This window comes from Lagenorhynchus albirostris, chromosome 2 (genome assembly GCF_949774975.1).
Source record: "Lagenorhynchus albirostris chromosome 2, mLagAlb1.1, whole genome shotgun sequence".
NCBI classification, from domain to species: Eukaryota; Metazoa; Chordata; class Mammalia; order Artiodactyla; family Delphinidae; genus Lagenorhynchus; species Lagenorhynchus albirostris.
This window is the reverse complement of record NC_083096.1, coordinates 33,099,635-33,126,785: the sequence shown is the minus strand read 5'-3', so window position 1 is coordinate 33,126,785 and position 27,151 is coordinate 33,099,635. Positions and strand designations below refer to the sequence as shown.

General features: G+C 49.1%; 1 protein-coding gene and 1 long non-coding RNA gene across 2 annotated transcripts in view; both read left to right on the top strand.

Annotated features, from left to right (window-relative positions):
- Positions 1–27,151, top strand: part of PLEKHA6 (pleckstrin homology domain containing A6) — a 128,509-nt gene that overhangs the window by 32,719 nt on the left and 68,639 nt on the right. The window lies entirely within an intron of this gene.
- On the top strand, positions 22,132–23,986 carry LOC132508813 (uncharacterized). Its single transcript, XR_009536782.1, has 3 exons — positions 22,132–22,348; positions 22,971–23,108; positions 23,207–23,986. It is a non-coding gene; the product is annotated as an uncharacterized LOC132508813 (long non-coding RNA).

Genomic DNA, 27,151 nt, shown 5'->3' with positions numbered 1-27,151 from the left:
GTAAAACTTTATTTTCTAGTTTTCTTTTTAATTTGGCTCCGAATGAGTCCATGTATTGTGATTGATTGCTGCAGCTCTTACGTCACTCTTAATCTATAGGTATTCTTCTTCTTTCTCTTGCAGTGTTTTGCTGAAGAAACTGGGTCATTCATTGGTCTCGTAGAGTTTCTCACATTCTCGATTTGGCTGACTGCATCCTCGTCACGTCATTTAACATGTTCCAAACTCGGAACATGTTAGGGCTTGGTCAAACTCAGGTTCCTTTAATTTATTTATTGGAGGGCCAAGGATCCCTTGGTTGTGGTGTGTACATCTGTCAGGAGACACACAATGTCTGGTTCTCTCCCCTCTTGTGATATTAGCAGCCTTGATGATCATTGCCTAGATCCATTCATTCATTACAGGCTAATTGCCTATTAATGACTCTCTCTAATTAGACGTTGCTTCTTTCATCCCACAGTAAGTGATCTCTTACTTTGGAAAGAAGCCTCCTTTGGGAGGTGTTGCTGTGGAGGCTGAGACCACATGGCAACAGGGTGGCCCACTCCCACTCGTTCTGGTGTCTCTGTGGATTGGTAAGGCAGGTGTCTTATAAATGCCAGTTTGGGAGTCTTGGAAAGAGTCCTTTGCATCTCTACAGTGTTCAGTCAGATTTCAGGTTTTTGTGTTGATGGAGGGAGTGAAAGCCTGGAATACTCCAAATAATTTTTCCAATTAGCTTTGATATACAGTTTAGCCATATTGAATCAGACACAAACCTTCCCTATCTCCTATACCCACCCCCTAGCTCTTACTACTATCACCGACCTGATAACTCTTTATATTTGTATAATAGTTGATAGTTTGCAAAGCACACACACACACACACACACACACACACACACACACACACACACACACACGAGATGGAGGCGTTGAGGTCAGCTTACCTGAGTATGGATTTTGATCCAACTTTCTAACTGCTTGGCCTTGGGCACGTTAGCTGACTTCTCTCTGCATCAGTGTCTCCACCTACCTTACAGGGTACTTATGGATATTAAATGAGATAATGTAAACAAAGAACTTAGCACAGTGCCCGACACATAGTAGGAGCTCAGTAAGTGTTAGCCATTGCTATTTTGAATGATCTGCTCAGAGTAATCCGGTATCTAGCTGTGAGATCTGCAGACACTGTAGAGAACAGAGCAGCAGCAGATAACTGAAAGCTGGCCGTATATCACAGACGTAGGATTGTATGCTAGCTGTTCCAGGAGCCACCGATAAGGAGGTCCAAGCAGCATTTGATAGCAGTTTCGTTTCTTTTCAGCTTAGCCAGAGTCATCAGAAAGTGGCCCAGGGCTTCAGCCAAAATTTTAAGGATGATGAGGTTGTATCCAGAGAAATCAGTGACCTTGCTCTCAGAAACACGTGCCTCAAATGGGGAAAGCAATCCGGCCACCCTGGCTCCCTGATACCTGCTCTGTCCCTTCCTTAGGAATGGGAGCAAGCGGGAAGGGAGTGGGAGGCCGTGGGGTTTGGCTTAGACTTGCTCTTGTATTTTTCCCTTTTGGAGGCCTGGCTGTTTCTTGCCCTTGAGGAGGCCCCCTGAGGCCTTGGGCCTAGAGAGCCAGGTAGACGCTCCTCCTCCCCGGGAGCTTGCAGTCCCCTGGGGCCTGGCACAGCTGCTTGCCCGTCTGCCCATGCAGATCAGAGATGGAAATCTGCAGTTAGACAATTAGACACAACAACCTGCCTGGGCAGAGGAGGAAGCCTACTTACGAGGTGCCAATCAAGTGCGGGACTTCCAGTGCTCTCCTTGGCCTAAGTGGGCCAGAGACTTCAGGCCGAGAAGGGCTCTGGCACTGCGGCTCATGGAAAGAGAGGAGACTGGCAGGCACCAGCTCCTTTGCTCTGTATGAGCTCTTTATCACTGGCTGGTTCCTATAACTCTTCAAGTGCTGGGCAGTGTAGACAATAGGACACCATTCGTGGGCCTTGAGAGAGACAGAGAAAGGAATGGAGCTGAGATGAATAGGAAGTGAGGCCTCAGTGGGAAGGACAGGTAGGAAGGCTGGGCAAACAGTGAGCATTGCACTGCCTTCTTAGGCATCAAAAAAAGGAAGACTGGAACTTAATGAACAAAATTAATTATTACATTTCTGTTTCACTGGCTCCTGCCTGTTATATCCTTGAGCTAGTTCTTTTGCTGGGAGCTCAGTCTTGTGACTCAAGCATGTGAGCAGAGAGTGGCAGAGTTTCCATCCCAGGCAGAAGAGAAAGGGGGATGGGAGAGACTGGGGCGAGGCAGAAACCCAAGTAGCTGCTTTGTCCATAACTTCAGACTACAGAGGCTGCTGTTTGGAGCTGGCTTCTGCCTGGACCAATTCTAAGGGCCCCAGGGTCTGGGCAGTAAGCAGAGTTCAAGGGCACAGAGCCATGAACATTTGGATCATAGAGCTGGAATGAGGATGCTGGGAGCCAGCGGACACTGAGTGAGGTCGGATTAAACTTTCCCCCGGAGTCCTAATGCCTAACTCTGTGCTGGCACCCAGAAGGCACTCATGAAATATGAATTGAGTGGATGAATGGATGAATAAATGAATGAATGGACCAGTTAAAGAGAAGGAAAAGGGGTTTGACTACATTTCTCCTTAGACCCTTTAAAAATTCTCTAGCTTGATCCTTAGGGTTTGGACTTAGGTCTCAAAACGGTTGTTGTTGGAAATGTGTTATAAATCGGGGCAAAGCTTGATTATCTATCCCACAGAGCACTGCTTTGTGAATTAACCAGGATGTGGGCTTTCTTCTTTCCCTTTTACCTCCACGTCTCCGCATGTGCTGACTTGGGTGGGTCCGTGGGGACACAGAGTGGGGCAGCCATACTTAGAACCTTAGATTGAGAGCTGGGAAAAATCTGTAGCTTTCAGCTCCCTGAGTCCTCCATCCCTCCTTGGTTTCTGAGTCTGGGTCTCAATTGCCTGTTTCCTTCCCAGTGCTTTGCACATAGTGGGTGCTGATAGGACATTTGCTGAATAAAGAAATACTAAGTTGGCAGAGGCAGGAGGGAGAGGCCATCCTAACTTCTTAGGCCCTGTTCCTTCTTCCCGGCCTTATAATGGGGCAGACTGCCTTTAAGGGACAGAGAGGGTAAGTATCCAATCATGCCCTCTGGTCTCCATGAACTCAGGGGTCCAGTTTGAGCCTGGGCTCTGTTTCAGCTGGCAGAAGGGGCATGGAACTGGAGCCTGCCCTCGGCCCTAGAGAAAGTCGGCTACAGCAGGACTGGACACGTCGAGTGCCCAGCAGCCTGTCCTACAAAGCGGCTCAGGAGAAAATTAAATGGATTCAAGCCAGGGGAAGCTCAGCTCACAGCACTGGACTCACTAGGTAGGGCACTGGGCAGGGTGAGGAACGGGGGGCACTGCCCTCTTTTGTGCTCTGTCCAGCCTGTAAGTTAATGACAGCTCAGCCGTACCTGGCATTGGCAGCCTGGAAATGGCTGTTACTGCCTCTCCCCGTGCCCATTCTTGAATCCCTTGCTTGCCCTGGCCACTGAGATCTTTGTAGGATGAAGTGACCTCTGGGGAAAGCCAGGAAGCAGAGTCCTGCTCTATGGCGTCCTCCTGGGTTTGCCTGCAGGCTACCCTAAGAAATCACCAAGAAGGAACTTTTTCAGGGCTCAGGGTCCTGAGCAACCTTAGTCATCTTCTAGCAGATCTTGTCCTCAAGCTTAGAAGGCAAACTTATCCAGATCTTCTAGAGGAACTAAGGCCCAGCGAGGCCGGCGTGTGCCCAAAGGCTCCCTGGGAGGCATCTGGGCACTTGGCCTCGCAACCCTGGGACCCGAGCTCTCAATATTTCTGAGCATCGGGATTCCATGGGGTGCCAAACCAGAGGCTTTTTTAACATGTGAGCCCTTCTTTAGGGTGACCAGTTGTCCCGATATGTCTATGTTTTAGCACCAAAAGTCCTGCATTCTGGGAACCCTTCTTTGTTGGGCAAACTGGAACAGTTGGCCACCAATCCCTGGGGATTCTCTGTGCCAGCCCTCTAACCCCGGTTTGCATTTCTCTGCATTGCTTCAATCACGGGGCACATTTCTTCCCACCATTCAGCTTCTGTGGACTGATCCTAGAGATCTGAAGGCACGGATAACTGGGCAGAGATGTCACCTACCCAAGGTGCATGAGGCACTTCATCCCCATTTCTCAGGAGCTTTAAGACAATCAGAATAGTTGCTCCTCTCTCTGCAATTGGAGCAACTGAAGCACAGCCTGGAGGTGGCTCCTGCCTGTCTGTCGCCAAGAGCTCTGACCAGATCTCACGTTTCTGCATCTCTTCTCTTCTAAATAACTTCAAGCATCCTCTGGTCCCTGGTCTTCTGTACCCTAACATGGTCCCTAGGCCAAAGGGTGAAGACATGTACAGGTGACACAATACCCTCTTAATAACTGGAGATGCTGAAGTCTATGGAAGGTTTAATAAGCTTTTGGCCCAAGATCACACAGAAGCACTAAGATCAGAATCAACGTATAATTCAGCACCTTTAGGCACAAATCTTCAGCTTTTGTGATTTCTGGAGTAGTCTCTCCTGCTTCAGATCAGTTCTTCTGAATCGTATCCCTCCCAGTTAAGATTTTGTCAGAGAAAGTCGGCCTCAGAGAAGATTATTTCTACATTCTCTTTCTTTGGCCCCTGTCCCTGTCTTGTTGGTGGTGAGACTTTTCCTGTCTAAGTGTCAGCCTCCTTTCTGACGGGGGCCAGAAATAGGCAGAGCTGGAGTTGCCTAGCCCCGTCCTTCCCATCCCCTCCTATAAAGGGGTTATTCACTGAGGCCCCTCTCTTTATCCTATTTATAAATCTTTCCAGCATGTCTTTGTCCCAGTGACAGACACTACTCTACCCTCCTTAACCCTGCCCTCTCCTTCAGCCTCGGTTGAGATGCTAGAAATTTCTTTCTATCCTCTGTTCTTCACAATTCATAGCCCTGACTCTTACCAGGCCCGTTTGACAATCAAATCAGAGAGAAGAGCTGCTTTTTGGGGACAGGCCCCCGGGTCACGGCAGGACTCTGGAATGTAGACACTGGAGAGGACTCATGAAGTCCTTGTGCAGCTGAAACACCCCTCCCCTCCCCGCACCCGCCCCTGCCCCGGGCTGGATTTTCATTACAGCCAGGGGTGACTCATGCAGAACCTTGGGGCCCAGGGCAGAAGTGTGACTTCAGTCTTCACTCAGCACTCATCAGAACACTCATTCAGTGTGCTTGTAATGGGAATTGAGTGATTATCATGGACGGCAGGAGCATATGACCTGCACTTGGCTAACGTGGTCAAGAGCACAGCTCTGGAGTTAGTCTGCCCAGGTTCCATCCAAGTCCTGCCACTCTGGGTATTTAACCTCATTTTGTCTCATCTGTAAAATGGAGATGGTAATAGCCATCTCAAAAGATTGCTGTGAGGATGAATTGAGTTGCATTTAGGATTATGCCTGACACAAAGTATGCGCTCAAATAGCTATTATTATTAGCTAGCTCATACCCTCTGCCATTTGCCTCTCTAGTAAGTTGTTCATTCATTTGACAAATATGTACTGAGTGCCTATTATGTACCAGGAATACAAGGATAAACTTGTTCAAAGTTTCCGGTTACACGAGCATTTTCTAAGGCCCTCTATTTTTGCTTTAGCCTCTTTCTTCCTCAGGATCTATTGGCAGCAACTGAGGTTGAGAAATGGGTCATCACTCAGGTCTCATCTAGCTCTTGATGACCCTAGTCTGCATGGTGTGGGGCAGGGTTTTGTGTATAGGTCACTCTCCTTGGGAGTCAAAGGACCTGAATTCTGTTAAAGACCTGGCTGGTAACCAGGTCATATCATCCAAGTGACCTTGAACAGGTCACTTCATCTTCCTGGGCCTCAGTGTCCCCATCTTTCAAATGGAATAATAACGTCTTCCAGCCTTACCTTGTATGGGTGCTGTGCCGATAAAATGAGATAATGGATGCAAAAGCACCTTGCAGAAGTAAAGTTCTTTGTAAATGACAGGTGTGAGGATGACAAAGAGGGAGCAGTTTCCAGAGAACTCCCAATCTAAGTGCAGAGGTGGGCCTCCCCCAGGAAAGGGCCTGAAGGTAATTAACATGAGTGCCAGAAGCTCCTTGAGGGCACTGAATGTCCAGTGCCTAGCAGAGTGCTTGGCCCATAGTAGACACACAACAAATGCCTGGCACACAGTTGTAGGCCTTTAGTAAATGTTTGTCAAATGAATGACTATAACGAATTGCTCTGTCCAACGTAGCTGCAGGGAGGATATTAAGTTCTGCGGAAATGCAAAGTGAGGTCAAGGTCAGCGTTGGGCGTGGTCTATCAGGACAATGCTAGGACTAAAGTCACACAATTTAGAGCCTTGAGTTAATACATCATTATTAACTGCTTAAGAAAAAAAGAAGTCTGGGCACACACAGGTGCTCATTTATTTGCATGTTTAAACTGGGCAGCATGAGACTAAGGGCAAGGGATGGTCAGACTGACCTGAGGTCCTGTCTAAGCTCTGCTGCCTGCTGTGTGACTTGAGCAGGTTTTTCAACCTATTGGGACCATCCTGGAAGAGATGATTTAGATTTAGGATGGATAGAAGGAGAAGAACTTGCATCAGTAAAATGACACTCCATGAGACAGGAAGGGCGTTTGCAAAGTCCCCAGGGCCAGTTGGCTTGGTTTGAGTTGGGGGGGTAGGGGTGTTGGTCACAGAAGAAAGGAGTAAAAGGAGTGTTGTAAAAAGGTGTTGGGGAAGAGCCCTTGAAGCCCAGGCAGAGGAGTTTGCATAGGCAGTAGCCACAGCTAGGTTTTGAGAGAGAAAAATGCTTGGTAGGGGAATGTGGAAGAGCACGTTTGAGAAGTTGATTGTGGCTGGTGGGGGAGCAGACCACAGGAGGCCCGTTATCTGCTGTTTGCCCATTAAGGACAGAATCCCAGTGGTTGTTAGTTCTGGATAACAGGGACAGTGGTTGGGGCTGCAGGGGCCTGGGACCACCTGCCAAGCAGCTGCTAATGACACTTTGAAGATGGCAAAAGCTGGATGGCAGCCCTCTGCCATGCAATTTCACTGGCTTCTCCCAGGCAGAGTGGGGAGCTGGCCTGGCTTTTTAGTTTTGGGAACTTCTGTTGCAATGGGAAAGGAAGGGAATAGAGAATTTTGGAGGCTGCCTGGGCAGCTAGGACTAAAGTCATACAGTTTAGAGCCAGGAGTTAATACATCATTATTTCCTCCTTTAAAAAAAGAAGTCTGGGCACACACAGGTGCTCATTTGTTCACATATTTAAACTGGGTGGCATGAGACTAATGGCAAGTGATGGTCAGACCAACCTGAGGTCCTGTCTAAGCTCTGCTGCCTGCTGTGTGACCTCAAGCAGGTTTCTCAGCCTCCCTGGGCACCCCTTTTCTCACCTACAAAGGCCTTTGTCAGAGAGTTAATTTGAAGATTATAAAAAATCGTAAAAAAAAAAAAATCATGTGTCTAAAGTACTGAGAGCTTTACTACATAGTAGTATGTAGTAAAGTTCTCAGGAAGTGGTCACGGTTTACGTTTTTAGTGTCTTCTTCCCAATATCCTTTCGTCTCCTGCTAAGGGAGAGGAGGCAGAGCAGGTACTGCAGAGCCCCAGGGGCAGCTCCTGGCACCTGCTTTTCCTGACTCTGCTGTAGGCTGGGCTCTGTGCCTGCACTGTCCTATGCACTGGGGACACCAGACGTGAGACTGTCTTTCTCTCCTCTGTATCCTGGTACCTCACAGTGCCTGGCACAGGGCAGACATTTACTAAATGTTTGTTGGATGGAAGGTGAATTTGACATGGTCCTTTAAAGTTCAAAGTCTAGCAGGGGAGACAGACTTATAAACAAAGAATTGAGAAAAATAAGACTAGATGCACAGAGGGCTTTGCAAACACAGACGAATGAAGTCTGCCTGAATGGAAGTCAGGAGTGGCTGCAGGGGGCAGGTTTAGGCTCCACCTTAAAGTATGGGTGTGTGGGTGGAAGGGGTGCAGCTCAGGCAGAAGGAACAGCACGCCTGGAGGTTGAGATTCACGAGGCAGCATGGGACCTGGAAATACATCAGCAGGGTCGGGGCTGAAGCACAGAGAACGTTTCAGGAGTCTCAGGGTAGGAGGCCAGAAGGTGATGTGGCTTGTGAAGAGCTTTGGCAGCTCTACCCAGGACCGTGGGTTTAATCCTTTAAGGGTTTGAGCAGTCGTGGATCACAGTTTGCTTCCTCTTTTCTCCTTGCCCCTGTCCTTATGGTCCAGCACAGATGAGTTACCTGAGGATCAGAGAGGCTTGTGGCCTGCCTGAGAGCACACAGCACATTAGCTGTAGGGTCAGAATGAGAGCTCAGTGCCTTGGCTTCCACTAACTGTTGCTTTATAGAGTGGACTGTCCTTGTGGATGCTCCCCAGGACCACCAGGGCAGCCGTGGCCTCCAGCTAACACTACCCCACATTCTGCCATGCAGCAGCTGCCTTGTCCATTCAGAGAGCCCTGTGCGATTGAGCCCGGCCCTCCCTCCCCCGCCCAGCTCTCTGGCACAAAGGAGAAGCCACAGGATCCGCTGGAATACCTTCCTGCTTCATTTCCAGGTGCCTGGCTGCCTGGCATGTGCCAGATTTGGCTTGAGGACTTGTTTTTCAAAAGAGATTGGGCAGGATTTGCAGAGCGTGATGGCATTATTCAGGAGTTTTTGGAGGAAGCCAAGAACCCCTTCTGCCCTCACCTGCCCCTACCTCTTCTAGAGATCTAGTCCCCAGAGTTTGCCTTCAGGGCCAGTGTGCCTTGCAGCTAGGAGGTCTCCACAAACACATATGGAGTGAGCAATGGGCCACATGGGAAGGGGTTGGGGACCTGGTACTTTCCAGAAAACGAGGAGGAGCAGTGGGGGCCTCACAGGGGCTCAGGCTGAGCAAAAAGTCTCCTTATCTCCTCACCCCAGGGAAATTCCAGAGAGAAGCCAGCTTGTTAAGTTATGGTTTCCAGTTGTTTTCCTGAGTCATATGCAGAAGCCAAGCCTGTTCAGGAGCCCCCTTCCCACAGAAGCCGCCCTTCCCTCCTGCCTCAGGGAGGTGGGGTGGGTGTTTGTGGGGAATCCAGATGGAGGAATGTGGCTTCTTGCTCAGGTTCCTGTGGCACCAGCTCCTCACCTGGGGAGCACCCCCAAAAGCTCACCCCACATCTGGGGCTGGGCATCCAGTGGAGGGGCCTCCCCAGCCTGTGTTGCAGGCCCCCATTCCCCTGAATCCATCCCCATCAACCAGGACAGGAATGAGCCTGCATTTAACAGGTGGGAACGACAAGGGGGGGAGGCAGTGCAGCGTGGGAGCCTCCGAGAAGACGCGGCAACGGGCTCTTCTCACTTTCTGGAGGTGGGAAAGGAGAGAAGGAAGGACAATGGCGTCCTGGGAAACTGCCGGGCCTCCCCGGCAGCTGAAGGCCACCCCCTTATAAGTGCTCCTTAATTCTGTCCTGGACAGGCTCTGGGGGGTGCAGCCTGTGTCTGTGCATCTCCGTGAGACTTAGGTCAGCCGAGGGCCATGTGCCATGGTCCAGTCCCACTGGCTTGAGGAGACACCATCTCCTGGTACCTGCTCACCCATCCTTCCCCCCTCACTCCTGCCTGCCTTCCTGCTTGCTCCCCCATCTTTCCTTTCTCCCTCCTCAGCCCTCCCTCCCCCTTCCATTTCTCTCTTCTCCCTCCTCCCTGTTTATCCATTCCACTTTCCCTGCCTTCCCACCCTTTCTTCCCCAGACGTTTACTGAGAAATCACTACATGCCAGATACCAGGAATACGAAGATGAATAAGGCATGGTCACTGCCCTCGAGGAACTGGGGGAGACAGATACATAAACAGATCATCGCAATATGGGGAGATGTCGTGGCTCAGAAACACCTGTGCAGGAGAGGGAGCAATCACTTCTGTTGGGGTGGGAATGGGGGATTGCTGGAGGAAGAGCAGTTCCTTCCAGTTCCAAAAGGAGCCTGGCCTTGCTGGGACCTGCCCTCACTTATATTCACAAAGTCTGTGACCAGGAGCAATTCCCTTAACATCTCTGGATCTCAGTTTTCATATATATATATATATATTTTTAGAGGCTTACTCTAAAGTAAGGCTTTTTGAGGCTTACTACAGAATGAAAAGACACAAACAGAATCATGGGTTTGGCCTAGTAGGAGGCAATGTTAGCCATTTCTCATTGGAGAGGACGGTGAACAAGGATGCTGGGAATTTCAGAGGAGATGGTCCGTGAAGCTGGTGGGAGAGAAGCGGCTGCCCCTCCACTTGCTCTGTGGAGGACCGTGGGCGGGCCCCGGGAAAGAAGAGGTTGCATTCAAAATTATAGTCGTGTTGTCTTCTTTTGTCTCTCCTCTTTCTTCCCACCGCAAGTATCAGCTGGGTTTGATGAAGCCCATGGTTGGTTCCAGAGAGAAACTGCTCAGATCGAGTACTTAACACATATGGTTACGAGCCCTGTTAACCAACTTCATTTCCCCCAACTATTGTAGTAGAACTCTCTGGACTCTACGATGGGACCCTGGGGGTACTGTTTCCTGAGCTCAAGCCATTAGAAAATTAAATTGCTTGGCCTTGAGGTGAGTGCAGATGAAGCACCCCTCTCACGAACAGGGCAACCTCCTCGGTGGCAGAAACTTTTTAGGTCTGGCTTCCCTTTCACATGTGAGAAGGTGGCGTCAGAGTGAAGCAGACAGTGTAGTATAGTGGGTAAAAGTCCACACTTGGGAGATAGAATTCAAATCCTGGCTCCACTACTGATGAGCTGTGGGGCAAGTTAACCTCTCTGTGCTGTTTCCTCACTTGTAAGACGGGAGCGGTAATACCTACCCCATAGATTGTATTGAATTAAATGAGTTAATCTGGAAAGCACTTAGTGTAGTGCTCTCAGACGCTTGTACTCACCCTGCTCAGGCTCGTGTTCCTCAAATTACCTAAGCCTCTTTCCCTAAAGCTATGTGTACAAACACTCATGAAACCTATGAGACTTGGGAATCTGACTCTTAGCATGTATTGTCTTTGGAGAGACACTTAGCTTTTCCCACAGCAATGGATTTCAGTCTTTCCCTCCACACTACAGAAAGATATTTACCATGTAAGCACGCACACACACACACACACACGCACACGTATGTACAAATACAGAAATTACACTTTTATATAGCACTTGTGCCAAACACCTTTCCAAACGCTTTATGTATATTAGCTAATGTAATCCTCACAACAGCCTTATGAGGTGGGTGCTGTCAGGGTCCTCATTTTAAAGATGAAGACCCTGAAGCATAGAAGGACAAGTGACTGAGTCAATACTCTAACACGGTGTGTGTGTGTTATGGGTTTGAAAAGTATCACAAAATAATCCTCTTACCAAGTGCACACTGATATTTTCTATTCTGTTCCATTAAATTTTAAAAGTGCTGACCTTGATTTACTCAGTTGACTGCACAACCTGCTGATGAGTCGAAAATTACATCATGAAAGTCACTGTCCTACAGAGTCTGCTCAGAAAGGGAGGAGGGTAACGAGGGGAAACTTCTGAGGCAAGGAGGACAAAGACACGGCAGCTTCGCGTGGCCTTTTCCTAGAAGTGGTGGAGCTCTTGCTGGGAGCGCTGGAGCTCTGAGACTGGGAAGGGACCTTGTGGCTCCCAGATGGGGGCTCTCAAGAGAATGTGCTCCAACTCTTGGAGGTGGCTGGAGCAGGGCTCAGGATGTCGCTCTTGTTATCTTATCCCTTCCCAGACTCAGATCAGGGAAAGGCATCCCAACCTGGAGCCCTTGCCCTGGAGCCCAGGATGCGGGCCTGATTGCTGAGGGCTTGAGGTACCTGGGCCTCATCATGTTCTATCAACAGTACCCTGTGTTTTACTTTTAGGTTTAACTTTTGAAACACTCTTATATTTATCAAGTTACTTTATGCTCACAAGAGCTAACTTGAGTGTAGGTTCCATTCCATTCCACAGGTGAAGGAAGAGAGTCAGGTTCAGCCTCTCTTTGGGCCTCAGGTTTGTCCAATGGTTCTGCCAGGGCTCAGGGAAGCCTAGAATGCAGGCTTCGGGCTTCCGGTTCCAGTGATTTCAGCTGCAGATTATACGGTCGATGGTGTGATTGAGTGTCAATCATGGAGATGTTTAAGGAAGTGGATACACAGAGGCTGTTTCACCCATCTGGGGTCCATCACCTGGCTCCTCTGTGCTTCAGCCCCAGTTGCCCCCCGTGAAATATAGCAGAGCACCCCCGTTCTTGGGTACCCTAGCGCGGAGGCCGGAGGCACGAGGAATAGGCCACGCTCAGCTTGCGTCTGCCCGTGGTGTCATTCTTATCAGGGTGAGTTTGATGTCTGTACTGACTTCCCCAGTGGGGGATGGCTTAAATCCCAGCCAGCCAGATAAAGGTTAACCCAAAGACTGGGAGGCTAGAGAAGGTGGAAGCCAGGGGAAGCTGTGACCTTTTAGAAGGGACCTCCGTCACTCTGGAGCAGGTCAGCGGAGCCACTGCCCTCTGGAGCAGGAGGAAGGACCAGATCAGCTCAGGAGGCCCTGCCAGCTCTGGGGAGCCCTGCCCCACAGGTCCAGTACTGGCATTAGGGACAAGGGACTGCTGGGGAGGTTGGGACCACTAGGCGGGCCCGCCAGGAACTTTTCTCCCGGGTCCCTATTCTGAGCGCCCTACAGCTGTCTTTCAGGGCAGCTGTCTCCTTGCTTGGGTTTCTGGTGGGGACTGTGTTCTCACACCCACTCCCACATCCTGTGTCAGGAAAGCCAGGCTCTCACCCAGCCAGCGCCTCACCTCCCCTCATCTGTCCCGGTGGTGCTTTTAGTAGTTTAAAAAGTTAGGGAAATGTTTTTCAGAGCTGTGGTTGCTCCTGAAGGAGCCCAGCTTCCTGTTGCTGGGAGTGAGCCTTCAAAGCTCTTTTTATCTATCGATCAGTAAGAACACATTCATTGATCAGGAGACACTTGGTGCCTGGTGGGAGTCACAGCCTGGCCCCCAACACTCCCCCAGCTCTAGTTAGTTATGAGGGGTAAACGAGGTCATAAATATGGAGCAGTAGACACAATGGTGAAGACGATACATGTTAGTTCCTATCGTTATTCTTTCCTCCCAGGGTGACCCCTGACCTAGTCAAGGGGCCGGTCTGCCCCCACCTCTTTTCTGTGGCTCTCTTTCTGGGATGCCCGCCCTGGCTCTCTCAGGAGCTGTTGTCTCCATGCGGATGCCTCCCTGACCGTCTCCCGACTCTGCCTTCATACTGCCCTCATCACGGGCTGTCTTTGAGGGGAGGGCCGTTTGGTGGGTTTGGTTTGTCTGTGTCCAGTACTAGACTGGGCGTTCCTTGAGCACAGGGACCCCCTCTCATCTTAGTCTCTAGCACTGTGGGTGCACAGGATGTCCACGTAATGAATGGCCATATCTGCACGGGGGAGGGGGCTTCCTGTGGGCTGGGGGTGCTTGGCGGAGGCTTTCTGGAAACAGTGGCGTTGGGGCTCAGCCTTAAAGCAGTGTCCACCTGCCTCCCCTGGAAGATTTGGATTCAACAGGCAACCTGGGAATCAGTTTTTTAGAGAAATTCCTCAGGTTCTCAAACAATCAGTTTGGTTGAGATCTGTTACCTTAAAGGTTGGCTTGCTCTGGTGACTGGAGAGGAGTGGGGCATCCTGGTGGGAGGTGGGGCATGGCCGAAAGCAGAGATCCCTAAGGCTTTTTGGGGGAAATATTGGGAAGCTCTGGCTGGATTAGAAATTTTTTACGTGGAGCAGTGGAATAGGATGTTTGAAAGATGAATGGGGATGAACTGTGGTGAGCCTTAGATGCCATGACAAGGTGTTAGGCCTTTATGTAGCAGGCAGGGGAGGGGGCAGCCACTGGAAATTTCTGAGCCAGAGAGTAACATGATGAAAACAGGCATTAAACCGTACCCTACAGGGAGGAAATTGGCTGTATTTTTAAAGCACAAAGGCAGAGTCCTAAACTTATCACTTATTCCAAGTGCTTCTTGGTGTCTAACCTAAATCTTTCTTGCTGCAAAGTACAGTTTGTCTCCTAGGAGTTGGAAAAAACCTGGACAGAAAGAAAAGTCCTTCTCCCATTTCTGTCAGAAGAGAACCCACATATCTTGGTGGAACAAGTATGTGCGCCAGGGTTCTGGGCCAAGCTGGCAGAGCCCCGGGGCACGGGAGGGCACTGCGGCCAGCATTAATATAGGTGCCCACCTCCAGGGGTGTGGGTTAGAGTCATCAGAGCCCCCATGGGATTAGAAGCCCTGGATTTGTCTCTTTGGTGCTGTTGTGCCTCCCCACCCCCAGTACCGGCATACGCACTGCCCCTTGGAAAAGCTTGAGGGCATCAAGACAGGCCCCTCTACCCTCCTGCTCCGTCGTGAAGGTAAGAGAGATGAGGCTGATAAAGGTCTCTCAGCCGGGAGAGAAGGGCATAGAAGAAGAACAAGGTATGATTCAGCGATGGGCACAGGAGAAGAGGTTGGGGGGTGTCTCACCCCTGCTTGTCGGAGTGCCCATCGGACACCTGAGAAGAGGCTCTGCTAGGAGGGAGGAAGCTGCGGTGTCTGCCCCCCTCCAGTCTCCAGCTTAAACCAACCCCAGGCTCAGGGGAGCAGGCTCGAGTTTGAGCCTGTCTTGTCCTCCGAGGGTCCTCCTCGGCTGTTGTCCTCGCCCCCTTCCTCCACCTGCCGTCTGCAGCAGTATCTGGTGGAATCCCAGAGATGCCAATCTCTAAAAAAGAAAGCTTTTCCTGAACAGGGACTCCAACCCTTCCCCCTCCCCCCGGGCTTCCAGGGCAAGTGGAACATTCCATTTAAAGGGTGAAACAGGAACAGGTGAGCGTACAGTGCAGAAAAGAGAGAGGACTCAGAGACAGGTGAGAGGGGTGCAGCTGAGCCATTCACGCTGCCCACCTCCACCTCTGCCACCTTCCTACCCAACTGCTGGAGGGCCCCTTGCTTCCTGAGCCCAGACCCCAAAATAGGATATGGCTCTGGGACACCTAAAGAGGCCAGGTAGGCAGACACCCTCTCAGAAGACCCTGTCCTTCGCACCTGGGGACCTGTACTTTCCCACCCACCTGGGGCTGCTGTGTCCCACAGTTCTGGGGGCAACATTCACACTGTGCTCCATGTGAATGGCACCCCCGAGCTGTGCCAAGGCCGGGAAGTCAGTGCCAGCAGATAAGGAGGAGGGCAGAATCAGACACTTTTCTGTTCCAGGCAAACAATAGGGACCTTCCAGGAAGCTCGGGGGAGGGAGTTGCCTGTAAGAGGATCCCCGCTGGATGTTCTGTGGGGTGACTTAAACAGGTTTTTGCATTTGCCACTGATTGCTTAATTAGACACCTACATAGTGCTCTCTGCTAATGACCATGTCTCCCAGGGAGATGGTAGATAAAGGGGTGGGTGGCTTCAGAGGCCAGGTGGAGGTCTTGAGGACAACCACCTGAGAATGGGGGCGACAGAGGTAGAACCTCCTGGCATTTCCTTGGGCCAGTATGGACTATAGAGCATCAGAGAGAGTGGGTGCTTTCTCTCCAGGGACTGAGGAGAGATGCAGGGCTCGGGACCTGTTTCTGTCTCCAGTCTTAACATCCTGTGCGGGCTCCAAACTCCTGGCTGTGGTTTGCCCTCTTGAGAAATGGGGAGGGTCATCCCCAGTGTCCAGGTAGTCACTGATGCCAGATGAGCCCAAGGTGCATGTTTCTGGAAGTAGGTGCTCTGAGGTGCAGAACAAACCGGTGTTTTTCCAGGCACCTGCACGTTAGGTTGGAAAGAGCCAGGTAGGGAGCTCTGACGATTGCCTGGAGGAGGGCATCACTCAGCGCTGTGAACTCCAAATGGACAATTAGGAACCATTCTGGGATCTGAAGCTGAGCTTTGATAATGGGCTAAGAGCTTAGCCGCAAATATTTCAGAGCTGCTCAGAGGGTGTGCTAGAGGCAAACTGATGCTGGTAATCATCTGCTGATGACTGGGGGACTGGCTGGATGTAAGTGTGATTCTTCTTACCTATCCTCAGCCCTCTCCAGCTCATCTTCCTAGAACTGTGGTTGTTGGGATGTGGGACAAAGAGGCCCCAGCCGTCTCCTGGGTGAGCCAGCCAAATATTTACCAAAAGCAGGGCTGCAGAGGAAAGGTGCCAGGAGCCAGGTAAATGTTGTGTTTGTACTGCCCAAACAATGCCATGCTTCATGGGCTCCCGAACGCCACAGCTCCCTGAGCCAGGCCCCTGTGAAGACTGGCTGTAGGGAACCACGGGACTGTGCACCATGTGTGAGATAGAGAGATGCCATTCCCATTCTGCTCCTGGGTATCTCTGGGATGCTGGCATCCTGGCATTGGATTGTCTTTGGTCTCCTTTCCTCTGTCCCAGGAAGGCCCGAGTGTCTCAGGAGGATGGAATCCGTTGAGGGACTGCAGGATGGCTGTATGTTTCTGTTGGTCATGATGGAAGTAATCATTTCTGCCCATTTCAAAGACAGGGTGGGGTTAGCAGAGATGGTCTAGTGTCATGGAAACTTTGGACTGTAGGGAAGACTGAATTTTGAAGCTGGGCAGACCTAGCTTTGAATTTTGGCCTTACTGCTTACTAGCTTGCGCCTTGGGGCCAGTTAACTAACTCCTCTAATCACAGTTTGCTGTGGCCTAAAATGGGATTTCAGGACCCACATTGCCATGGGTGATTGTGATCATTGCTCCCATAATGAAATAAAGCAATCTATTCTACAGCATAACGCTGAAGGCTTTCCTGTTGGGAAGCAGGGATTATATTCAATTTCATTCCATAAACATTTTTTTAATTTATTTTATTTTATGTATTTATTTTTGGCTGCGTTGGGCCTTCGTTGCTAGGCGCGGGCTTTCTCTAGTTGCGGCGAGCGGGGGCTACTCTTTGTTGCGGTGCGCGAGCTTCTCATTGCGGTGGCTTCTCTTGTGCAGTGCAGGCTCTAGGTGTGCAGGCTTCAGCAGTTGTGGCTCACAGGCTCTAGAGCGCAGGCTCAGTAGTTGTGGCTCACGGGCTTAGTTGCTCTGCGGCATGTGGGATTTTCCCGGACCAGGGCTCGAACCCGTGTCCGCTGCATTGGCAGGTGGATTCTTAACCACTGCGCCACCAGGGAAGCCCCATAAACATTTTTTTTTTGTGGTACGCGGACCTCTCACTGCTGTGGCCTCTCCCGTGGCGGAGCACAGGCTCCGGACGCGGAGGCTCAGCGGCCATGGCTCACAGGCCCAGCCACTCCGCGTCATGTGGGATCTTCCTGGACCAGGGCACGAACCCGTGTCCCCTGCATCGGCAGGCGGACTCTCAACCACTGCGCCACCAGGGAAGCCTCCATAAACATTTTTTTTTAATTTTTTAGCATCTTTATTGGAGTATAATTGCTTTACAATGGTGTGTTAGTTTCTGCTTTACAACAAAATGAATCAGTTATATATATACATATGTTCCCATATCTCTTCCCTCTTGCGTCTCCCTCCCTCCCACCCTCCCTATCCCACCCCTCCAGGCGGTCACAAAGCACCGAGCTGATCTCCCTGTGGGCTGCTTCCCACTAGCTATCTACCTTACGTTTGGTAGTGTATATATGTCCATGCCTCTCTCTCGCTTTGTCACAGCTTACCCTTCCCCCTCCCCATAGCCTCAAGTCCATTCTCTAGTAGGTCTGTGTCTTTATTCCTGTCTTACCCCTAGGTTCTTCATGACATTTTTTTTTCTTAAATTCCATTTATATGTGTTAGCATACGGTATTTGTCTCTCTCTTTCTGACTTACTTCAGTCTGTATGACAGACTCTAGGTCTATCCACCTCATTACAAATAGCTCAATTTCGTTTCTTTTTATGGCTGAGTAATATTCCATTGTATATATGTGTCACATCTTCTTTATCCATACATCCGATGATGGACACTTAGGTTGTTTCCATCTCCAGGGTATTGTAAATAGAGCTGCAATGAACATTTTGGTACATGACTCTTTTTGAATTTTGATTTTCTCAGGGTATATGCCCAGTAGTGGGATTGCCCCCATAAACATTTTTGAGCAAATGGTATTTCCAGTTCCAAAGAGTCAATGATTTTATGTCTTTAAAAACCCTTTGAACATCTTGGAAGGAAGAAATATTCGAAAACTCTATTATACTTGGCAATTATCATTAGTTTTTGTAACCCACTCAGGAAGTCTCTAACTGTTTAGTTCAGAACTGGAAACAATGGGTGGAGGCAGAAAGTGTGATGATGGCGTCCTCCAATAGTGGGATAGGCCGCCTTCAAGGCAGTGAGCGTCTTGCCCTTGCGGGAGTTCACGTGGCACCTTCATCTTTCCAAGTGCTGGAGAGAGCTTTTCCTGCATTGGGTGGAAGGGAAGACTGCTTTGTGCTGAGATTGCTTCTCCTAAATGTGGGAGGTTCTGATTCTGGGATCACCAGAATTCCCCAGTTGAGGACAGGGGGTTTCCCTACACTACAAGGCGAATGCATGAGAGATCAGAATTGGGGGGAATTTCCCCTGGAGCTTCCTGACTGCCTTCTCCAAAGCACAGCCCCTCTCATTTGGATCAAGCCTTGACTCTAACATCTTTCCTCTCCCTATATATTCTTTACTACCATCAAAGGCTTGCTTGCACTCTTGCCTTGCCACATGTCCCAGAACCAGCTTCTATTCTGGGTGGGTCTTTTCCCTGTATTCCAAACCATCTCTAGCAGGATGGGAGATTAACAATCAAGCAACCATTTATGGCATTCCTACTAGGTGCAAGGCACTGGTGTAGGAGCTAAGGGGGAGGGCAAGGAATTGTCCCAGTCCTTAAAAAGCTTCAGTGTCTCTTTTGGAAATAAGCTTTACACAAGTAAAAAGTCAGTTAAGGGTACAAGGCTGTATGAAACAACAGCTGAGTGGTAAAGACAATAGTAGGGGTGTGTGTGAGAGAAGTAGATAGCTAGTTCTGGGCTGAGGCACTTGGTGAACTGGGCCAATGGATTTTGGACACTGATTACTGTTGGAGTGAGAGACAGTGGTGGGAGAGAGTCAAAGCTGATCTTGTAGCTATAAGCCTTGTTGCCTGGGACAGTTAATGTTGACGTTGACAGAAGTAAGAGAACTTAGATGGGGAGCCCATTAATAATTGACTGTTTTTTTAACATGCATAGGTTACAGTATTCAAATGGTACAGAATAGTATTCAGTGAAAAGTTTCCCGCCTGCCCCCTCTCAGATTTAGCCTCAGCGCCCTCCTTGAAGGTGATCGCTGTTACCATTGTCTGGTATGTCCTTCCTGAGATGCTCTAAGGCAGTCTAGGCTATGACCCACGAGCCAAATCTGGCCCCCCACCTAATTTGAGTGTATGAGCCAGCAATTGTGTTTATGTTTAAAGGGCTAAAAAAGTAATAAGAATAATAAGTGGTTTGTGATGCATTAAAGTTGTATGGAATTTAAGTGTGTCCACAAGTACAGTTTTCTTGTAGTACAGCTATGATCATTTGTTTATGCTCATTTCTTTGCATATTCTCTGTGGCTGCTTTTGTGCTACAAAGGCGGAATTGAGTAGCTGCAACAGAGACTATAAGGCCCACGAAGCAGAAAATATTGATATTTACCATCTAACCCTTTACATAAAAATTTGCTGACCTCTGCTCTAGGCAAATATAGAGAGATAGTTACAAATCATTTCTTAACCCAAATGGTAGCATATGAAGTGAATTGCTCTGCCCCTCGCTAGCTGCATTTACTATATCTTGGAGACTGTGCCATATCAATACTATAACAGAGCTAGTCAGTGGGTGGTGAATCTTAATTTGATTTTAGATGTGAGTTTAAGGCCAAGAACAGTAACCCTTGGGGAAATGCTCAGTGTGTGGTTGGGCTCGGGGGACTGAAACTTGGAGCCTGGAGGCGGAGATGTGAGGGACATCTGCAAGGAGGGCTTCGATGCGAATCTATGACCTTGGCCTGTAGATCAAAGATTTTCCTTTATAGAAATGAAGCATTGCATTCTGAGCACTGTTCAAAGTAAGCTCTGAATGCTAATACGTTGACATAAAGACAATGAACTGGAAACATTAAACCAACACCTGGAGGAACAGTAAGTACTAAAGGCAATTTAGAGTTACCTTCTTGAGTCAGAAGCCAGCCAACAAAAGCTAGTGTGCAGTCGTGGACAGAGGGGTGCACAGTGGATCTTTACTGAATGCCTATTATGTGCCTACTGCTTTATGCCTGTTACCTATGTATTGATAATTGTCACTCTCTCATGTAGAACCATTTGCCTCATTTTACAAATGAGGAAATTGAGGCTCAGAGAGGTTAAGTGATTTTTCTCACAATCAGTGGTTCAAGTGAGAACCTAGTTGTGTTAAAGCATATTCCATCTGACTTTTAAAGCCTTCTCTTTCCATTCTACTACCCAAGATGCCAAATCTGGCTGGGAGTCACGGCCTAGCTTTGACAAGCCGTTTCATCTTCCTGGCCTCAGCTCCCTCATCTGCAAAATGAGCCAGTTGTCATCAGATTTCCCTTCCCACTCTCACCTGGCCTGATTCTGTTACAGGTGAAACGTAAAGGAAGGGGTGGCGCTACAAGAGCCAGACGCAGAAACTTGGAAGAGGAGAGGAAGGTGTGGTTAGCAATGAGTATATACCAGACCAGTTATCTGGAAACTAATCCTTAGGAGAATATTATTCCTTGATATGGAGGAAGACTCTAGAAATCTTTGCTCCTAATCCGAACTTACCCATCACCCTCAATGCCATGACCCTGAGCGTCACTTAAGCACCTGGACTAGAACAGCTGCAGGGGGTTGGGGCTGGGAGAGACTGTGGGCAGCACCTGACAGGTCTCTCTCTGGGCCTGCATGCCTCCACTCTGCTCTCCTCTCAGGCTTTCTGGAGGAGCTGCAGCTAGAGGGCTGTCTGATGTTACCAAGTTGCAGCCTGGGTGGGGAGGGAGGGGAGTGCGAGGGCGGGTAAGCCATCAGGCCCAAGGAGCCGGGGGTGTGAGTGTATTTATATAGGACTCAGCCAACCTGCAGTTTCAGATTTCAGACTCTGCTTTATCAGGAGAATTTCCCCTGGTTTTCAGTCAATGCTAGAGCAGGGAGCGAGCTGACACCAGAGCCTTCCTGCAAGGCTGGGGGAATGCTGGATTCCCGGGCCCTCTCCTCGTCTCCTTCCTTCTCACGGGAGCTGCAGCAGCCACTCTTGGCAATTTTCTTGGGTCGGGAGTATTGTTAGGATTCCTTCCCAATCATCAGTCTGCGTCTTCCAGTTGGGATCTGACTTCCAGCATGGAAGGTAATATCTGGGGTCCTGGGCTAGGAAGAACTGGGGCTACCCAGGCTTCAGTGGGGAGGACGGGGGGGGGGGGAAGGATGCACATGCTGGGCAAAGAGGAATAATTCACAATAAGAGGGATGAGAGAGAGAGAGGGAGAAAGAAAGGGAGGGAGGGAGGGAGGGAGGGAGGTGTGTCTGTGAGGGGGGGAGTGTGTGTGTGTGTGTGTGTGTGTGTGTGTTGGGAGCATTTGCTATTGTATTGGAAAGCAAATCTTCTTTTAACACTTTCTCTTTATTTATCCCCTCTTTATCTCCTCACAAATAAGAATGTCCCAAGAACGTCCATCTTCCTTGAGGGTCTCCAATCATAAAATTAGAGAAAATTTCTGACTTCTAGAATGTGAATATTTCCTCATTTGGGGGTAGGGGGCTGCAGAGGGAACCTAGTGACATGGAGGTATGTGTCCAGAGGACTAATGTCCCTAGAACCAGCCCTGGTTTTTGCAGGCATTTGGAAACACTCCTGGTAGAGCTAACTGTAAGTCTGCGGCGTGATGGGAAGGTGTAACCAGTATAGATTCCAGCATGGTCTCCGTGTGGAATTAGCTTGAACCAGCTGAACAAGATCAAAGCTACGAGAGACAAGTGCCAGGAGCACTTTCGTCTCAGAGGCTCGGAATTGGGCAGGATGGAGGCCAATGCCTGGGGTGGGCGCGGGGTGGGGGCTTGGCGCCCTTCCTGAAAGCACAAATTTGGATGGAGTGGTGATTGGTGAGTCAGGCTGGCTGAATATGGTTCTGTCTTCCCAGGGCTTGTGTGGTGTTTCTCAGTGGCAGGAGCAGAGTTCAGAGACCTACCTCGTACAAGGGCCGGTGGGCGGGCAGCCTGGCCTCGCTGCCAAGACCTGTCTGTGCAGTCGTGCCCAGTGGGCAGCACATGCGGTGAGGCAGGATCCGGCAGGAATGGCGGATGGGCCAGGCTGAATGTGACTTGGCAAGGGCCTGGAGGCGGCTTTTGAGAAGCAGATTTGGGGCAGTGCGGTAAGCATTGGAAGAGGGGTGTGGTGGAGTCTGCTGGAGGCAGAACACGGAGTGGATGGAACGGACCCAGGAGAGGGGACCAGGGAGTCTTAGGTTCTGATACAGTCCCAGGCTGCAGCCAGCAGGGACCTCAGCTGTCAACATAGGTGCAACCTGAAGTAGGTGAGAGAACCAGGGCTTGCCTACCGACTTCTGACTATAATGAGATAGAGGGATGAGAGGTGATGTGGCCTGGGCAAGCACAGTAGAAACACATTTTCAGCCCGACAAATTATAGAGTGCAGTAGAGTCTGGGAGGCAATCACACAGTTATTTATTAGGCAATATAATTAGTAGGTTGTATAGTCTGGTCACTTTTGAAACTATGGGCATTTAAAAAAATTATTTTTTATTTGGATCACCTGCTACTTCCAAATAGAATTCCAGTGTCTTCGTATACTTGGTAGATGGTGCAATGCATCAGTTTGGCCAACGGATAATAATAACCTTTCACTTTATTCAGTTGTGTAGGGTTTTCCAGCTTGGAGTGTGTTTTCAGAGACACTCTCTTATTCTGCAGATTCAATATATTGAAACATCGGCTCAATTCAGCAGATGTTTACCAAACCCTATTCTCTCCTAGGTACTGTGTTAGAGATTGGGTATATAGACACAGATGAGACCTGTTTCTGCCCTCAAGGATCTCACAGTCTAACTGCAGTCCTGTCAGGAAGACAGAATATCATTCCCACAATGTAGATGAGGAAACTGGAGCCAAAAGGTGCTAAAGGACTCATGGTTGGTCGGCAGAAGGACAGGGATTGGGATCAAGATACAACTCCTAATCTAGTGCTGTTTTGTGTCTCCCCTATACCACAGTACTGTCTCAACTTCCCTCCGCCTCTTCACCCCCCACACTGTCTCCATCAGAGTGTTGAGCAAGAAGCAATCATCTGTGGAAGGCAGCCTGGAAAAACTGCTCCCTGGAATGGAGTCAGTCCTCTCTGGGCTCCTACTTGTGCAACTGAAACGGCATCAGTGGGTCTGCATCTATGTTAGTTGCTGATCTGATGCTCTCTACCAATCAGCAGTGGCCGCCTTTATCTCTTAGATAATTCTTGACTTGGGGAAGATTGTCTTCCTCCTTCTTCTCCCTGGATTATCTGAACAGATAAGGGGACTGTAAAATCCAGGGACCCATGGAAACCTGGGAGGCTCCAAATGGTGGTGGATGCTCACTGAACACTAGATTTATAAACTAATGAGCATTGCTTAGTTCTTTGTAGTGGACAGAGTGTGTTCACATGAGCAGAGAACAGTATGCTTGTCAATTCCCCCTCCCTTCCACGTTTACCAGCTCAGGATTCCTGGAAAGGTCTGAATCACCAAAGCTTAGGATGGTTCTCTTCATTTTTAGGCTTAAGCTAAAAGGGACATAGAGAGGTCATCTGTCCCAGTGATTATCAAATTTTGGTCTGTGACAGAGTTTTCACCGGTCCGAAATGAAATGAGAAAAAAAGGGAAGCATACTGAATTTTTTTCGGGAAGCATAATGTATTCAGTTTAAAGGATTACTTTCGGAGGCAGGAGATGTACTCAAATATTTATTCTGAGGTTATGGCTTGCTTATTCTTTTCATGAGCTGATGATGAGAGTGGATGGTAGCTAGGCTTTTTAAATGTCCTTATTTGGCAAAATAAAGAGTTGGCAACTTCACAGTGGTTCCTTACATTTCGTTTTTTGAAATTTAACTGGTCTATGAAATCAAAAAATCTTGCCTCCAGGCAGGATCTTCTTCAAACAGATGAGACTCTATCTCCCTGATAAGGGCTCTTTGGGGCAGATTTCTGAAAACCTGGATTCTGATCTTGTCACCACTTTTCTTTCCCTGTGGGTCCTTGGGCCACGACAAACTCACACGGAGTCTCAGTTTCCTCATTTTTACACTGTGGGAGGTTTCTGCCTCCAGGATAAGGTCACTGGCAGAGGAATGTGTTCTCACTTCCTTGTCCTCTTTGTCAGGAAGTCTGAGACTCTCCCTTCTCTGAGGGGCTCTGGGATCAGGCCTTGCTGGTTCCTATTCCTATAGTCATTTTTGGGAAATGATGGAGGTCATCTCTTATGCTTGGAAAAGACAGAGAGGATTTGTGGTTTGAAATAAGGGAGCAGCATGAGGTATATTTTACATTTGAGGTCTTGGCGTCCAGTGTTAATCATTTGGAAACACAGGTATTAAAAAGCTCTTGCCATCAGTTTTTGAAATGGTGGACCTTCTTGAGCTCTCAAGAATATCAGCTGGAGCTTTTCTAAATCTGGAGGCTCCTGGAGGCCTTAGAGTGTCTGGGTCTTCTACCTTCTGGAGAGTCAGGCCTGGAATAGCAACAAATATGTGGGAATCCCCAGGCAGCCCCAGCTGCCAGACTGAGACATGTGGTTGGGTGTGCACATGTGTGCAGACTTGTAGGAGAGAAAGCGTTTAGAGGAAAGGCAGTTTGAAATCACCCTGGAAATTGAACTAGATGCTCTTTTTGAGATTTGTTCTAGGACCCTTTTTTCCTGAAAGTCTAGAAACCTCTTAGTAGGGGAGAATTTTCTGATTTTCCACCCCAATTTTATGTTCTGAAACAAGAGCCCTCCTAGCCTGGGAAAGCAGTGGAGATCCTACGTGGGCTGTTGAGTTTGTGGGAGTGAGTAGCAGACTCTTACCTCAAGCTTTCCTGGGACAGAGGGAGAAGTAGGACAAACTACTAAAGGCAACAGGGGAGCCTTAGCCTCTGAGCTGGAAGACCAAGCCTAGGTGCATTAAATTCTCTTCTCCCAAAGGTTTCTGGATGGTGATGGGGCAGTAGAGCAGCACAACCCCTAAGAACAGTGCTACAGAAAAGCCTAAACCCGTGAATGATGGCAGACACCACAGACTTATTCAAACCAGTGGAGGGGGAAAGACAAAGTGAAAAAGAATCCAAGAAGTGCAGATGAAAGATCTCCACCACCCGAGGTGCTCCGGCACAGGAGGCCCCTCCACAGACCCTCTGATGGCTCCACCTAGGTTTGGGACAAGTGAATCGTGTGATTCTCTTAGCAGTGATTCTCTTAGCTCATCTCTGGTCACCAGCGACAGTGGCTTTCCCCAAGGGGGCTTTCATAAGGATTTTGTCCTAACTTTGGGTAGATTGGGACACAGAGTCAAGGCGTACAGTGAAATTCTTAGAAATTAGGATCTCTTCTGAGATGTTCAGGACGAAAGGGCAGAGGGTGAGAACCATTCAGCATACCTTTTTCTGACTGTAAACGTCAACGAGAGCATGACTGGGACCTCAAAGATGTTCCCATCCTTGTCACGGTGAGGCAATGGAAAGCAATATCCGGACTCCAGGGCCACCTTTGTCTTCAATCGGCTGCATGATCTTGGGCAATTCAGTCCCTCTCTGGGCCTCAGATTTCCCATCTGTGAAGCGAGGGGGTTGAATTTGATTGCCACCATCCTCTTCAACTCTACATGCCTCAACTCTCCATTTGACCAATAGGTAGACCTTATCACTCCAAGAGGAGAGTCTCCTGCCTTTCTCAGAGCTGCAGGTCTGCTGTCCAGCAATTGCATGTCTGTTGGAAAAGTGGCTTGAGGTAGCAGGATGAGATGGGTATTTTCAAGACAGCAGATCCAGGGTCAGAACTGAGATGCCCACTTGGACGACAGTGCATTGGGACAGGTCAAGTCCTTCACAGTCATCAGTAAGTCCTGTAATGGACGGCTAGAGCCAAGGCAGCTGAGAATGACAGTTGCCCAATATTGCTCACAGCTATGGGCCAGGGCTGCTTTCCTGTTTTCAAAGCCTCCTGGGGCCGTGAAACAGCATCAGGAGAAACATGCCAAACCTGTTCCACTGTGTGTCGGATATTTGTTTCTCATCCAGAGTGTCCATCTTCATCATCTCCCTCACACTCAGCATCTTTTCCTTCCTTTAGCCCAATTCCCCACACACTTTGGCCCCCTCTACCCCTTAGCATTCCCCGAGGCGCTGTCATTTCTTCCCCTGGGAATGCCTCTAGGGAGTAGGTAGCAGAGATGAAGCTGTGGGACGGTGGTAGAGTGGAGAGAGCGCTGGAAGCCCAGTGAGGTGGTGAGTTGGAGGCATGTTTGGAACATTCAGGCATGTCTATACCTGAAGTCCAATCAAATAACAACAACACACTGCCTCTGCTAGCTCTGTTCGGGTGGAAAAGCAGCAGATTTGTACAGGCTGATGGGCTGGTCTTTGGATCCTCTCCCCTACCCCATGCCAACTTGTGTTTCAGGTTGCTGGCTCCAGGCTGCAGGAACCCAGGGACCTAGGAGAGATTCAGATTGTGATGAGGCAAATGCTTTAAATGTTTGTCAACATCTTTAGTTTAAGTAACTCTAGTAGCTTCCTGAAACCCCTGACTTCAGGGGCTGGAGGAAGAGCTCAGGCAGCTCTACGACTCATCATCTGGAATGCCTGGGGCCTGTGGATTTCAGAATGGTAACATGTCGCACACACTGTGTGTTACATAAAAACCTCCAGCAGGGTCTGGAGCAGCTCCAAAATCACACATACTAATATTTCTGCAGCAAGATATATCTAAAAAGTCATACAAGTAGGATAAATAAAGGCTAAAAAGAGTCTCATGCCGGTTCAGGTCATGCTTTGCTACTAACTAGGTTCAGGCCAGGTTGGGTTCTGTTGAGTTAGGAAAAAACTTTTGATTTTCAGATATTTGTGGATTTGGGACTGCTATTAAGGCATCGCAGTTCTATATTGCCTCACATAATCCTACCAGGTGGAATTAGCATTCCCATTTTAC